Source organism: Pan paniscus, chromosome 5 (genome assembly GCF_029289425.2).
Source record: "Pan paniscus chromosome 5, NHGRI_mPanPan1-v2.0_pri, whole genome shotgun sequence".
Lineage (NCBI taxonomy): Eukaryota > Metazoa > Chordata > Mammalia > Primates > Hominidae > Pan > Pan paniscus.
In genome coordinates, this window is record NC_073254.2 from 17,248,298 (window position 1) to 17,262,535 (window position 14,238).

Here is a 14,238-nt window from a genome sequence, read left to right on the forward strand (position 1 = left end):
TCTCCTTCCACCTCACTCTCATTCTCTATCACTGATGTACAAAAAGCAAAAAGTAAGCCAGACACACAAGAATAATTTTGTCTGTCGAGGTCTAAAAGGAGAGCCCTTCATATGTTTTAAGATAGAAGTCATATTTACATAACAAGTTTTTGGCACTTAAGATTTTGTGTCTTAAGAAAAATATAACAAAACAGCTCGCTGACTGTGTAAAGTGTAAACAGGTGATTCCCAGTGATGTGGCTGGCTCTCCTCTGACACCCACAGCCTCAGCTTCCTGGAGTCAGGAAAGGTGTGGCTGGGACTGGGGTGCAATGAGTGAGGCACTTGCCGTCAGTGCAAAGTTTAAGGGAGCACCAAAAACTCAGTCATTAAGATAAGTAACATTTTTTAATTGCAGTAAAACATACACAACATAAAGTTAGCCGTCTGAACTATTTTTAAGTGTACGGTTCAATGGCACTAAGTATTCACATTGTTGTACAAATATCATCTCCATCTACCTCCAGAACTCTTTTCACCTTCCAGAACTGAAACTCTGTACCCAGTAAACAATAACTCCCAAGATTAAAGTTACTTTTTCTTAGGCTATATTTTTGAGAGCAGTTTTAGGTTCGCAATAATATTGGGCAGAAGGTATAGAGAGTTCCCACATATCACCTTCCCCAACATAGCACAGCCTCCCCCATGTCAACATCCCCAACCTGTGGGGTTCATTTGTCACAGCTGATGAACCCATATTGACACATCATGATCGCACAGAGCCCACAGTTTATAGCAGGGTTCCCTCTTGGTGTTGTCCGTTCGGTGGGTTTGGACAAATGCATAATGCCATGTACCCACCCATCGTACTATCACACAGATGTAGTCTCCACACCCTAAGAACCTTATTTGTCCCTTTCCGACTTATTTTTTACTCTTTGCTGATCTTTTTACTGCCTCTCTATTCTTGCCTTTTCCAGAATGTCATATAGCTGGAATCGTATGGTGTGTAGACTTTCCAGATTGGTTTCTTTCACTTACTCATATGCATTTACATTTCCTAATGCAATATTTTTTAAAGATCAAAATTAATGCCAAAAAAAAAATTCAGGATGAACAAAATACCATTAGTGTCTGCCCTGTCTTCACACTTTAGCTCACACTGCTATCTGATAAAGTAACAGGGTCTGTCCCCTAAGAAAACTGGGGCATTTCCCTTTGACCATTTGCTGCCAACATTTTGTGCTTATTTCAGGAGACCTTCTAAGTGAATTACTAGGTCGGCCGTGACAGTCTGGAAACAGAGTCTGGCGGCTGCGCAGACCCTGCCAGAGCGTTGGGTGCATTCTTTCTCGTTCCCACCCCTCCCCTGCTGGACGTTTCTGGGAAGTTTCTAGGTGGTGGGTGGTGTAGATTACAGCTGAGAAATTAGCTCAGATCATGCAAATAAATAAGAGGAATGGAGAATCAGCATGGAGCTCTGTCCTCGGCTTCCAGCACAAGCTCCCATCACAGTTTCCAGAGCTTTTACTGGCGTAACTTCAAAATAAGTTCTTTCTGAATTTCAGCAGAAAAGTGCTTTCAAGGATGAGAGAATTACTTAGTGATTGGGGAAAAGGAAAAGTACTGAGCCTTCACCAGCTGAGTCTTCTTCCTTTCCCACTCCGCACCCAAAGGGTGCCATCTGAGGTTAGGATCGAGGGGCTGCCGGTGCTGGCAGGTGCTCGTTCTCTCTTGTAATGAGGAGGGGCTCAGACCGGGATGACATCTTCAGCAGGAGACAGCCGTGGGGCCATGGCTCCCCTGAGAGGTGTGTGGGTCATCAGGCCGCACATTTCAAATGAGTGTGAGAGCTCATTGCAGTGAATGGAAAGAAAGGATGAAATTCCTTTTGAGCCTGGTACAGGGAGAGACGTCAGAAAGCTTCATTGCTAATCTCCCTCTGACGGAAGATGGTTTCTGGGCTTCTCAGATGGCAGGGAGTGGCCTGGTCACTGTTGATCTTGAAGGGTGTGGGACCCGTGAAAGTGAAGGAGGAAATGCTCCAGGCCTGACAGCAACCGCAGTGGGGAGATGGGGCAGGAACTGAGGGGTTGGGGCCGACAAGGCCGGACCCGGGAGGGGAGAGGAGCCTGTAGCAATCTGAGGTATGCTGTAGCCCCCGTAGAGCGGGCCTGGCCCCTGGCTGGCAGAGTGGCTCCATGCCATCAAATGCCCTTTCTCCCTCGGGAGACAGGGAAGCAAAGCACTTCCCCTGCTTCCAGGGAATGTTCCTGAAGAGATCAAGTGGATAGATCATCAGGGACCACAGGAAAGACCAATACCTGCTACTTTCTTATGTTGATTCTTCTATGTCCATTATGAATGTGCCAGTTTCAAAAGAAATGCATATCATTTTCATTGTTGATTTTCTGGAAATAGCGCTCAGCTTTTAGGGCAGAAGCTACTTTAATTTTATAGTATCTTATCAAAGGCATGGCTGAAAACCTTGCATCTGTCAGCTTTTATAAGTCTTCATGGGCTGTTGGAGAGATAGATTCCACATCCCTCCCGGGAGTCGTAAGCCACTGTAGGCCGTTCCTCAGAGGCAACTTCCCTGCAGAAAAGGGAGACGGAGGCAGAGCGTGGGTCAGAGCCACACGCCCGTGCTCGGGCACTTTACATTGATTTCATGTCTGCCCTAGACAGCAGATTCGTCTCTGGATTTTACTGACAAGCAGACGAGTGCTCAGAGAATTTAAAGTCAGACAGTGAACGACTAGCGTTGCTGGGAGCCCAGCCTTAGGAGGGCTCAGGCCTCTGTGCTGGCTGCTCCTGGAGAGTTGGATTTCCCAGAACAAGGGCAGCATGGGGGCGGGAGGGAGAGCGGAAGGGATCCAAGGGACATGGGTGCTTTGTGAATGAAGTCAAGTCACACAGTGCATTCGTCCAATATTCTAAGACTTCCTTTTGAGAAATGGAATATTTTGTTATGCGTAGTGCTGGCCTGTGTGCAATAAAATTAAAAGGGAAATCTGGGCTTTTGGTTATTTTTCCAGAAATGGCCATTCTGGGATTCTCAGGACCTAAATCAAACTGGGCCTTCCCTCAGAGAAAGCAAAGGCCTCAGAGATGCTGGTGGCTGATGCAGCTCCCCAGTGCCACCCCACGGCTCCCCATGACCCAATCCAATCCCACCAATGCCCACAGTCCGGAGGCAAGAAGCAGGACACTTTATCCCCTTTGATGCAAGTGAAAAATGAGGTTCAGAGGGGTTAGCAGATTTCCCCCAGTAGCGGGATTTCAGCCCAAGTTTCCTGACCACAGGTTTCTACTCTAGCATGGTGCACTGAGAACGGGCCACCTGTTCATCTCGAGGGCCTGAGAGAGGGCTTGTTGTTGAATGGGGAATCTGGGATCCTCTGAGTCTCTGTCCCAGGACTGAAGGATCCAAATTTTCTTTCCTGTTCCTGAGAGAAGAGCCCAGTGCAGCTCCCCAAGCCTGCCAGATGGGCCTAGACATAGGGCTGGGAGATCCAAAGAGCCCTGTGACATTGAATCCCTCCAACAAGGTGAACACGATGCATTCATGTTTCTGCAGAAGTGAAAACTCACCCTTGGAGCTGCCCAGGAAGCAAATGCAGTGGCTTTTTCCCCCTGGAAAATCGACCCATGTTGAAGTTTGTCATACAATGAGTGTAGCAGCATGCTGCCATTCATTTAATTAAAAATAGCAAAAATGCACCGGGCTCTCAATCATCTATGTTCCCAACAAGAAACTTCGCTGAGACAATCTTCAAAATGGCACATCCCTCACCGCCGAGATTATCTCTATTCCTGAACATGAATGGCAAAGAAAAGAAGCCAAGGCCAGAAGGAAAAGGGAAACCCTTCAGACCACACAGGTGTGTTTCTGTTTCATCCTCTTTCACAGGGAAGTTCGTACAAAAACAAACAGCACATAAAAATACAACCTCAAGACTTGTATGTTTGTTCCAGCTCTGTCCCGATTTGCATTCCTGTTTTGATTCGTCTTTGCAACATCCTGGGCCTATGATAGTGATTTTTCTTTTCTTCCTAGCAGATTTTCTACTCTTTTGAAGTTAGGAAATGTCCATGGTTTCTTTCAAGCATCTTTGGGTGAGATTTTTTTTCTTTTTTCTTTTTTTTTAAGAGTCAGAGCAGGAAAAGGCCATTCAGCTTATCTTGTCCACTTCCTGAAATCCAAACAAACTCTCAGAAAACTGCCTCACACCCTATCCATTTAGCATATGTCTCAGTACTTGGACAGGAGATTTCAGAGCCATTTCGACTTTATAAAAACTTTTGGAACTGGTTTGAATAGCCTCCAAAGACTTTGAGAAATAACTTAGAAAGTTTGAGACTAAAATTGGTGTGGTTAGTTCCCTCCTAAGGAAATGATTCAGAAAAAAATCCTTTCTTTTCTCAGAGAATTCCATCCAAGTTGGCTGCCCAAAACTTCCCAGCAAACTGATGGCTGATATTTTCAAACTCTTGTCCAAATTCTATTTACCCGTTGAGTGGAAGATCTCGGCCTATTCTTAGAGCTTCCTTTACCCTAACTGAAAAATGGGTTGCGTGATTTGCATGTGATAAAAATGAAGGCTCTTAAAGGAATCTATAATACTTGCCCGCATCAAGTAAAATGTAGCTTAGACTCATTTACAGAATATTAGCGTTCTCACTACGCAAAACAAACAAAAAAGGTAAGAATTTCAGCGCAAACTTCCCCACCAAAATAGTCAAAGCTATCTATCTTAAAAAGCAGTTACCAGAAAGCAGGTGATCTGTACAAACCAACTAATTTTCCAAACACAGTACCATCTCTTGGTGAATACTCAGTGCCTCTCCTAACAGATTTTTTCCCATTCCAATGTGGAAAAGCAAAAACGTCCAGGAAAGCATATTGCTAACGACTAGGGAGCGGGAAACAGACAATGACGAATTTCTCATTCGACAGACGGTCTTAGACCATACCTGCTGTGGTCTTGGGAACATGACAAACTGTGGGTTTGTGTGAGTAAGTTCTCAAAGCCACTGCCATTCTGATAAAATTAACTCAAACGGCCATGTTGCTGAATCAACGCGGTTACTCTAGAGGCCTGTGAGGGTTGTGTCCAGTGCTTGCCACCAGGAATCTGTTCGTTGTTATCAGTCCAGACAGTAAATGTATTCATCCATCAACCCTGGCTATTCATGTGGAAACCCTAAGCCAACACTCATCAGAGGAGTCAGGCTGGGCCTGGGCCACAGAGTGAGCCCAGCCTTACAATGTGGGATTTTTTTTTTTTTTAAATCACACTATCAGACCACAAGATTTGCAGCCATATTTCATTGTCAGAGTTAAAAATAAGACCCAATCCCCAAAAATCATGACATCCAATTCCTTCTATCAAAATATGATTGTTTGGTTTTTTTTTGAATGAATGAATTCCAGTGACATTTATCAAGCATCTTTGATGGAGGAGAGACTATTTATGAGTGAATCATTAAGATAACTTTTGCAAACTCTTGAAGGAGCACATTTTTATTTTTAATCTTAGAAATTTTGGTTACATTTTTTTTCCTGAAATATATTACAAAGTTCCTAACTCTCTTATGAACTGATTTCTTTATTGTGGTAAAATACACAAAACATAAAATTTACTATTCTCACCATTTTGAAGTTTGGAGTTCAGAGTCATGAAGTATATTCGTCTTGTACTACCATCACCACCATCCATAAGAACTGATTATTTTAAACATAAATTAACCTTGTCTGATGAGTTTTGTGCCATGATTACAAATATCCAGTCCTGTGCTGGGTCATTATGGCACTCACAGGGATGAATGAAGTGTTTCTGACACCTTATCCAAAATATGGGGTAACCTCAGGATGCTAAGCTTTCTGAGGTCTGGAGATGTTTTTGTATTGCCCTTAGATTTGTTGTTGTTCTTTGTCTTCCTCCATCAGGTTGTAGGCAGTCGTTTTTATCTACTTTCAATGCACTCGCCTGAGGCATCTACCCTTTCCTAATGACTGCAGGGGAAGCCAATAATCAAACTGGTTAGAATTATACTCAACCAGGAGTCCCAGTGTGGAGAAAGACTCCCTGTGAGTAAAGGTCAAAAATACCCTGGCAATGCACCCCATGATGTGCATCTGGGCACTTTGTAAAATATTTTTGCTTCTTTCAGGATCTCAACGTGGTCTCAGAGTGTAATGATTGACATATATCTGACCTGTGGATGAAGGAGGACTGATTCTTGTGTTATCTTGGTTGCCTTAAGCTTCCCTTAACATCAAAAGGCAAAATACACTAATAACATCTGGCAGCCTAGTCCCAACTGTGAAAGCAAGAGAAAATTCAATTTAAAAGACAGAAAATTTAAGCAAACCTCCCCTTTAGGTAGCTATCATTTCCTGCTGTAGAAATAAAAGACAGATCCTTTCTATATTTGCTCTCAATTTGTCATGAACATAATATTTTTCTCCTGAAACTACTCCTACATATGTACCCAGGTAGAGAAATAAACCCTGGCCAAAGCCTAAACATTCAGAGCAACCAGAAAGCAGCCAACACTAGAAGGGACTGAATCAGGTGGGTCAGCGACGCGTTCAAATATCTTCTCTCTTTTCGGTTTCAGTATTTGCTGGACGGACAAGTATTTTCTCTGAGTATCTGCCACCAGCACTTAATTTTGGTCTTTAATTAAGTCAGTGGTTCTCAACTGGGAGTGACTTTGTCTGCCCAGGGGACATCTGGCAATGTCTGGAGACATTTTGATTATCAGTGCTGGGGAGGAGGTGCTCTCGGCATCTCCTCTTGGTAGAGGCCAGGGATGCTGTTAAACATCCGCACAGGACTGCACCCGTAACAAAGAAGTGTTTGGCCCTGATGTCCGAAGTGCTGAGGGTGAGAAACCTCACTGAGCCGCCGAACTAAGCGAGCCAGGGAGTAGTAGGAGGAAGAGGTGGGAGCCGGGGGAAGGAGAGGAAAGTGGGCACCCTAGCACTAGGAGGAAGAGGTGGGAGCCGGGGGAAGGAGAGGAAAGTGGGCACCCTAGCACTATCAGTAGGTCACAGAGGTGCAGCGAGATTTATGAAATGTTTGTGGGTAGGAAGAGTCCCTAAAAGTTGATTTGTGAAGCTAGAGGACTATTGCTTATTGAGGTTTGATGCTCAGTGTGAATGTGAATGGTCATGGTAAGGAGTTGGGGCTGCAGGGAGGAGCCCAGCCGAACACTCCAAGAGCTGCCTCTAAGGGCAGGGGACAGACGTTGTCTCGGGTCTGGAAAAGGGACTTGACTCCAGCTTGATCTTTAAAGAATGTGATGCTCAGAAGAAACCCAATTAATCAATAATAATCAAAGAAACACTCAAGCTCTTCATAATCAAGAAAACACAAATTGAGAAACTGGAGTGCCCTTTTCACCCTTCAAATGGCCACATTCCTTTTTTTATTTTTATTTTTTTGAGACAGAGTCTCACTGACTCTGTCACCCAGGCTGCAGTGCAGTGGCGTGATCTCAAATCACTGCAACCTCTGCCTCTTAGGTTCAAGCAATTCTTCTGCCTCAGCCTCTCAAGTAGCTGGGATTACAGGCGTGCACCACCACACCTGGCTGATTTTTGTATTTTTAGTAGAGACAGGGTTTCACCATGTTGGCCAGGCTAGTCTTGAGCTCCTGACCTCAGGTGATCCACCTGCCTCAGCCTCCCAAATTGCTGGGATTACAGGCGTGAGCCACCGTGCCCCGCCAAAATGGCCACATTTTAAAAAGTCTGACAATATCAGTTTGTGTTGTTTGTCTCTCAATATGGTTTTGGTTTTGCAGAGACTGTGTACTTTTGTATTACTTGTGTACTGAAACAGTCATAATTGTTATCTACAGGATCAAGTCCATCTGACAAGTTATAAAATGCCAGTCAGAACCCACTACATTTATTTTGTGATCCGTTCACGTTCGTGAACCGTGGTCTGAAAAACACACCCCTAGAGGAATGAAACTTGTATGAGGACGTGGTTTAAATGTTGTGTTGTGTGATGGTTATTTTAGGTGTTCATTTGGCTAGGCCACAGTACCCAGACATCTGGTCAAACACTATTCTATGTGTTTCTGTGCAGGTGTTTTTTCATGGATTAATTTACATCAGGAGACTTTCAGCAAAGCAGAGTATCCTCCATGATGTGAGTGGGCCTCATCCCATCATTTGAAGGCCTTAAGGAAAAGACTGACCTTCCTTGAGCCAGAGGGAATGTTCCCAGCAGATGGTCTTTAGACTCAAAGACAACTTCCCTAAGTCCCCAGCCTGCCAGCTAAACCTGCACTGTGGGAACTTGCCAGCCCCACAATGGCATGAGCCAAGTCCTCAAACTATACTTCTCATCCTCTCTCGAATGTTGAATTTTGTTATGAAAAATACCTGGGTCACCTAGGATAGGATGCTAACATCTGTCCTTTCTAGACGGTGGTTGTAGTGGGTTGAATAGTGTCCCCCCGCAAAAAAAATACATCCACCCATAACCTGTGAATGTGATGATATTTGGAGTCTTTGCAAACATAATTAAGTTGGGGATTGGAGATGAGATCATCTTGGATCAGAGTGGACCCTAAATCCAATGACAAGTGCTTACCATCACAGACTCCAGTTTTGCTTCGAAAATTCTGAAACTATTCTAAAAAAAATGTTAATGTATTTGAGAGAAAATGAAGACACAACTTAAAGGTGTGATGACTCTATCTGACCTGCACAGCAGCCTTAAGCAGCCCTTGTCCCTCTTGGGTAGAATAAATTTATACAGTAGAATGTATACATTCTAGTTTATACATTAGAATATGGTCTTAGACCTTCCCGCCAGTCCTCTCACCCTCTCTCCCTCACTTTAGCAATGCTGGAAGCCAGGGGCTCCAGACGGCCCAGCTACAAGATGGAAGTGGCAAGGATCCCGCTCACCCGAGGAGAGTTGGCCTGGAGAGCTGCCTGACCCAGCCTTTAATGAGCAAGAGGTAAACTTTTCTTACGTCACTGAGACCTTGGGGTTTGTTTCCACAGCATGACCTGTTTTTCCTGACTCATACGAGCCCCTTGAAGCATCTGACTCACTCATCCATTGACCTTCTCTAACATCAGCATTCACGGATCCTGCCATCAAAATTCTTCATTCATTATGAGGGCTCAGTCAGCTCTCCTTAGGATTATTAAACCATTAGTAAAAGTGCATTAAAATCAGCTTATAATCTCTTCCAGTGGGATTTCACAAATATCACTCCATAGCCAAATGGTTTACCGTTCTCTTCTGACTCAGAAAAGCAGATTGTAATTAGAACACTTTTTGCACAATAATAAAAACAAAACAGCTTTCACAGGTTGCGCTGGATGTCAAACGTGGGGAAACCACTCAATTTTGAGCTCAGCTCGGCACAGGTTTATTTATTTACAGGCACTTCAAAAAGAAGGGGGTAGGCCACATCTACACAGCCCAGGGTGTGGAGTGTGGATGTGTCTGTCTGTTTGTTATGACTAAGTCTTGCTCAGTCCTAATTCTTCCTGGTCAAAAATTGTTATTTTTAAAAGACTCCTTGAACACAAAACCCTTCAGATGTGATGGAGATGTGGCCAAGGGAAGCAGGGAAGTGTGGTGATGTTGTGATGTGAATGCAGGCTCTGAGCCCAGATCCCAAATCCTGACACCCACCAGCAGCTGTGCATGTTTGAACTTATGAACCCATTTCCGCAGGTGGAAAATGGGCGAGTAAGCTTACCCTCGGCCTTGTCAGGAACATGAGAAGGCCTCAGTAGGGAGCCTGGCTAGTCCTGCCCCCAGGCTTAGCGGCGGCTCTTCCTGAAGTCCTGCTGACCAGAAGGAACGTCACAAACATCTCCTGCCCACAGGTGAAGGAGGCCTGGGGAAGATGGAGGAGGCGGCCCATCTCTAGGCACCTTCCACGCAACACTGGCCCCCACACGCCAACCGTGCAACAGCCCCGTCCTGGCAGCTGATCCCTTAGCTGTCCGGGAATTCCAAGCACATCTTTGGAAGAGCTAGTTGGGTCCTTTCTGGGGGCATGGAAAGGAGGACCAAGGTCTTATCTGACTGAGGTGAGGAGCAGACACCACGGGGAGTAGGGAAAGAGAAAACTGCAGCCCAGAAGGCGCTTCCTTTACAGAATCCCGAGGCCAACTCAGGCAAATGTCAAGAGCAGGAAAAGCCACCAACTACAATTCAATTAAATGCATAGGACCGACTTTCAAGAAGGAATAATCTGGGTATTGACAAGCTTGAATTCAAGTTAATGCAAGAGAGAGAGGTCTTGAAGGACATTCATTAAACTGTTTCTGGTTATCCCTGGATGGCGGCATTTGGGGTGATGTTCACATTTATTTTACAAAAGCAATTAAGCTACTTTGAATAAAGGAGGAAAAGGAAACATGAAAGAAGTACCCAAGTTCTGAGTCAGAGATCTGACTTCAAATCCCAATTCCACCACCACCAGCTGTGACCATGAGTGGTCCCAGCATTAATGAGGGCCTCAGTTTCTGCATCTGCGGAACGGGAATAACAGTATCTACCTCCTAGGATTATCAAAGCTTAAAGTGGATAATTTAGGATATGCCAAACATCTGGAATCGGGCTCAAAAAGTGGTAAAGAATTTTGAAGATATTTTTCTTTAACACTCCAAAACAACTTTCAGGGAAAGTCATTTTTCATGGAAGGTGCTGACTTTATTGGAGACTGACCATCTCCTCATCACAGTCTACTCCAGAAAAATCAGAGGGAGGTGGGGAATGTTGTACCCAACTTTCTAATGTCTCTAAGACGTGGGTGGCAAGGGTAGGCTGTTAGCACTCCAGAATAACGTTGCTATGCACCCATTCAGGGCTTAGCCTCACAGCCAAACTGAGATCCAGACCCCAGAGAAGCCGCGTGAATCAACAGCAACTCTGCAGCCCCCCACCCATGCAACCCCACCCCAGCCCTGGCGTCCCACTCACTGAGGCTCTGGCCAGGTGGCGGTGACTCAAACCTTCTCCATTTTAACTTGGCATCTCAGAGCTTTTGGACAGAATCCACAAATACATGAGACAAAAATAGGCCAGCATACCCTCCCTTGCCAGGCCCTCATTGTTGAGGGATGAGATGAGGGCTGGGCAAGTGGTTACACAGCCGAAACCAGGACCCTAGAACCCAGCTCTGCCAGCATGGGCGCCCCACAGCTCTGCCCACAGTGTCTGCTCTTTATTCTTGGTTTCTCCTCTGCTGCTCTTCCACTTCCCATTCTTTGTGATCCATCTTTTTCCAAAAGTTGACAGGTTGGCTGGAGACAATTCCCCCTGCCAGCTTTTCTGTCTTTTCCACCTTTAGTTTAAGTTGTCCATGAGGGCTGGTGATCCATTTTCGGTCCTCCATACCTTCCTGGGCAATCCCTCTGGGCCCTCACACCTCCACGCCCTCCACCCTCCCAGCTCCTTCCTCCCGGGGCCTCGAGCTTTTCCCTTTTTTCATCCTCTGTGCACTGTTTCACCCCGACATGTATGTTATTGTTTGATTGTGGCATCAGCCATTCTTGGAGACTTTTCCCAGGGCTTGCAATTTTGTAGCAGAGAGAGATTTTCTATCTAAAGCAAAATGCTGGTCTTGTTTAAATAAATAATAAGATAAAAGAATCAGGCACTGTAGGGGTATTTGGCCCACAGCCATCCTGTCTCAGCAGGGTCCTTTTCATTGAGGGAAGCATTTTTCATATCCATAATTTGCCCCTTTCTCTGACCCAGGGTGCACGCTGCCGTGGCCCTTGGTGACAATGTCCCCTGTGGCCTTCCTCCAAAGCTTGCTCCAGCAAGCTCTGACATGGTGTCCTCCCTCCCCTTCTGGGCTGCGGCTTCTCCAACCTCCCCCAGCTCCTGCAGACAGAGGAGAAACAGCAAGTCACAAGATAAGACAAAGACCCTCTAGGCCAGGCCACTCCTCGCTGCCACTCTGGGACAGCAAGGCAAAACGCAGACGGCCCCAGCTCTGGACACCTCTCCTCCTCTGGACCCTAACCCTAACCCTAAGCCACTGGAACACTCACGGGAGAAAGCTGGACCTGCTTTGAGGCTCACCTCCCTGCATGCACATCCATCCGGCTTCTCTCAAGAAGGAACCTGGTGTCTGAGAGCCGTTGAGTCTTCATGCCAGCTCTGGTATTTCTCTCATGTGGCCACATAACCTTGAATGTCTGACCTTCCATTTCTTCATCTGTACAGTGGTGAAGATGATCCCCACTTTGCTAGGTTGTTGTGAGCATTACCTAAAAGAAAATAGGTGCTATGGCGGCATGTTTGTTGAGCCAGGAGGACTTGGAACAAAATTAGCTTCTGCACCGGCTGTGCTGGAGCCAGGCAGGCCGCTCCGGTGTGGCCCTGTTTTTCCTGGTTTGTGTCCCAGGAACCTGCCAACCCTCATTGTCCCGGATTTTCCCTTTGACTCCAAAAGCCGTGTCTTTCTTATCAAGCCTCTTTATTTTTGTTATTATCCCGTCAACATACTCCCCTCTGATTCGCCCCCACTAATGACTCGCGCCCTTTCCAAACTCCCAGCACACCGTGCTTATAATCTCTTTCAGCTGTCCTTAAAAAGGATCTATTTGTCACCTCCGCCCCGCTCAGGGGCGCCCGGACCCTGGGGCCCGGCCTTCGCGGGCTCCCGGGTTCCTCCCATCGCTTCCCTCACAGGCCTGGCCGCAGGGCCGGCCCCGCGGGTTTCGCACGGGAGGGAAGGTTTGGATGGCTAACGCCCAGGGTTGGTCTTCCCTGTGTCTTTTATGGGAACACGTTCCTGCCTGCGCCCCACGGGACAGAGCCGTTTTCCCGCCCCGCCACGCCGCGCCCGCAGGCCCCGCTGCCCGCAGCCTCTTCCCGACGCCCCAGGCCGTGCGCCCCCTCAACCGGCCCACCGCGTGCTGTGCGGGGCTTCCGCTCCTGCGCACGAATGCTTCTGCGAGCTTTCTCGGAAGCAGCTGGGGGGCGGGGAATCTGCTGCGGAACGGCGCTTTATAAATCAAAAAATAATAATAACAGAGCTTACGGTGAGCACCGGAGGCTGGAAACGGGGTGGCATCCGCTCGGGGCGGGGCGGCGTCGCCAGCGAATGACAACACTGCCCCCTGGTGGCCGATGCGGCCAGGCCCGAGAGAGCGCAGGCCGGGTGCGAGCCAGGCTTCTTCACCACGCGGCTTCCCCACTCATCCCGTAGAAACCGTAACTGAGCAAATGACAATAATTCCCCAGGAAGCGTTAAGGCCAGGAAGCAGCACAGGAGAAAAATCCGAATCCCATTTTTTTAGAGTAGGGATTTATTTGTTGTCCCCAGATAGCAAGCTGAATTTCTGAATAGTTCAGAGCTCACAGAAGAAGTCAAGACCTTTCAGGGCATTTTATAATGTTGCTTTTTATAAACAAAATATTGAAACCATTACTATCACTGTTACTGGGGGATTACTGTTGAGCAGAAATGCTTGTGAAACTCCCAAAAGAAAGGGTCGTTTGTGCTTCTTTGGCATTAAGTAAAAATGTCCTGTTTGGTGTGTACACGTTTTCATATTTAATTATTCACACTGTGCACTTTATATATAAACTCAGCACTTAGGTTCTCTGTGAGCCAGAAACCTGGCTTCTGTGCTCCTCCATAGACCCAGTGAGAGCGTAGAAGCCAAGCCTGGTGGAGCCTGTGTCTACCAGAGTATTGCAGTAAAGCTTCTACCACTCCCTGTAAATATCTCCCATCGAGGCTGAGGAAAAGTTGTAGCATACTTGGAAATTGGGGTGGAGTATTGTCATCCAAAAAGGCGTATTTCTTTTGGTGTTTTCCATACCCGGCTGTGTCATTGTGAAGCCTCGGCTCTCCCAATCTCCCCATGAACTGGAGGAATCCTAGTGTTTCCTGTCCTGCCACATTATGTGTGGGAAAGATTTTTTTTTTTTTTTTTTTTTGAGACAGAGTTTCACTCTTGTTACCCAGGCTGGAGTGCAATGGCACGACCTTGGCTCACTGCAACCTCTGCTTCCTGGGTTCAAGCGATTCTCCTGCCTCAGCCTCTGGAGTACGGAGCTGGGATTACAGGCACCTGCCACCATGCCCGGCTATTTTTTGTATTTTTTTAGTAGAGACCGGGTTTCACCATGTTGGCCAGGCTGGTCTCAAACTCCTGACCTCAGGTGATCCACCCACCTCGGCCTCCCAAAGTGCAGAAAGAGTCTTAAGATGGATTTTTAGTAAGTACTCCAAGCGGCT

At 46.5% G+C, this 14,238-nt stretch overlaps 1 long non-coding RNA gene across 6 annotated transcripts in view; it reads right to left on the bottom strand.

Annotated features, from left to right (window-relative positions):
• LOC129397910 (uncharacterized) overlaps positions 1–13,261 on the bottom strand; it is a 162,204-nt gene extending 148,943 nt beyond the window's left edge. For 2 of the 6 annotated variants that reach the window (XR_008625536.2, XR_008625533.2), the window contains exons 1-2: positions 13,033–13,258; positions 12,069–12,256 (exon numbers count right to left, since the gene is read on the bottom strand). This is a non-coding gene — a long non-coding RNA (uncharacterized LOC129397910). Of the gene's footprint in view, positions 1–12,068; positions 12,257–13,032 lie in introns of all 6 variants that reach the window. The other 4 variants (XR_008625534.2, XR_008625532.2, XR_008625535.2 and 1 more) reach the window with 3 other exon arrangements.
• Positions 13,262–14,238: the final 977 nt, after the last annotated feature.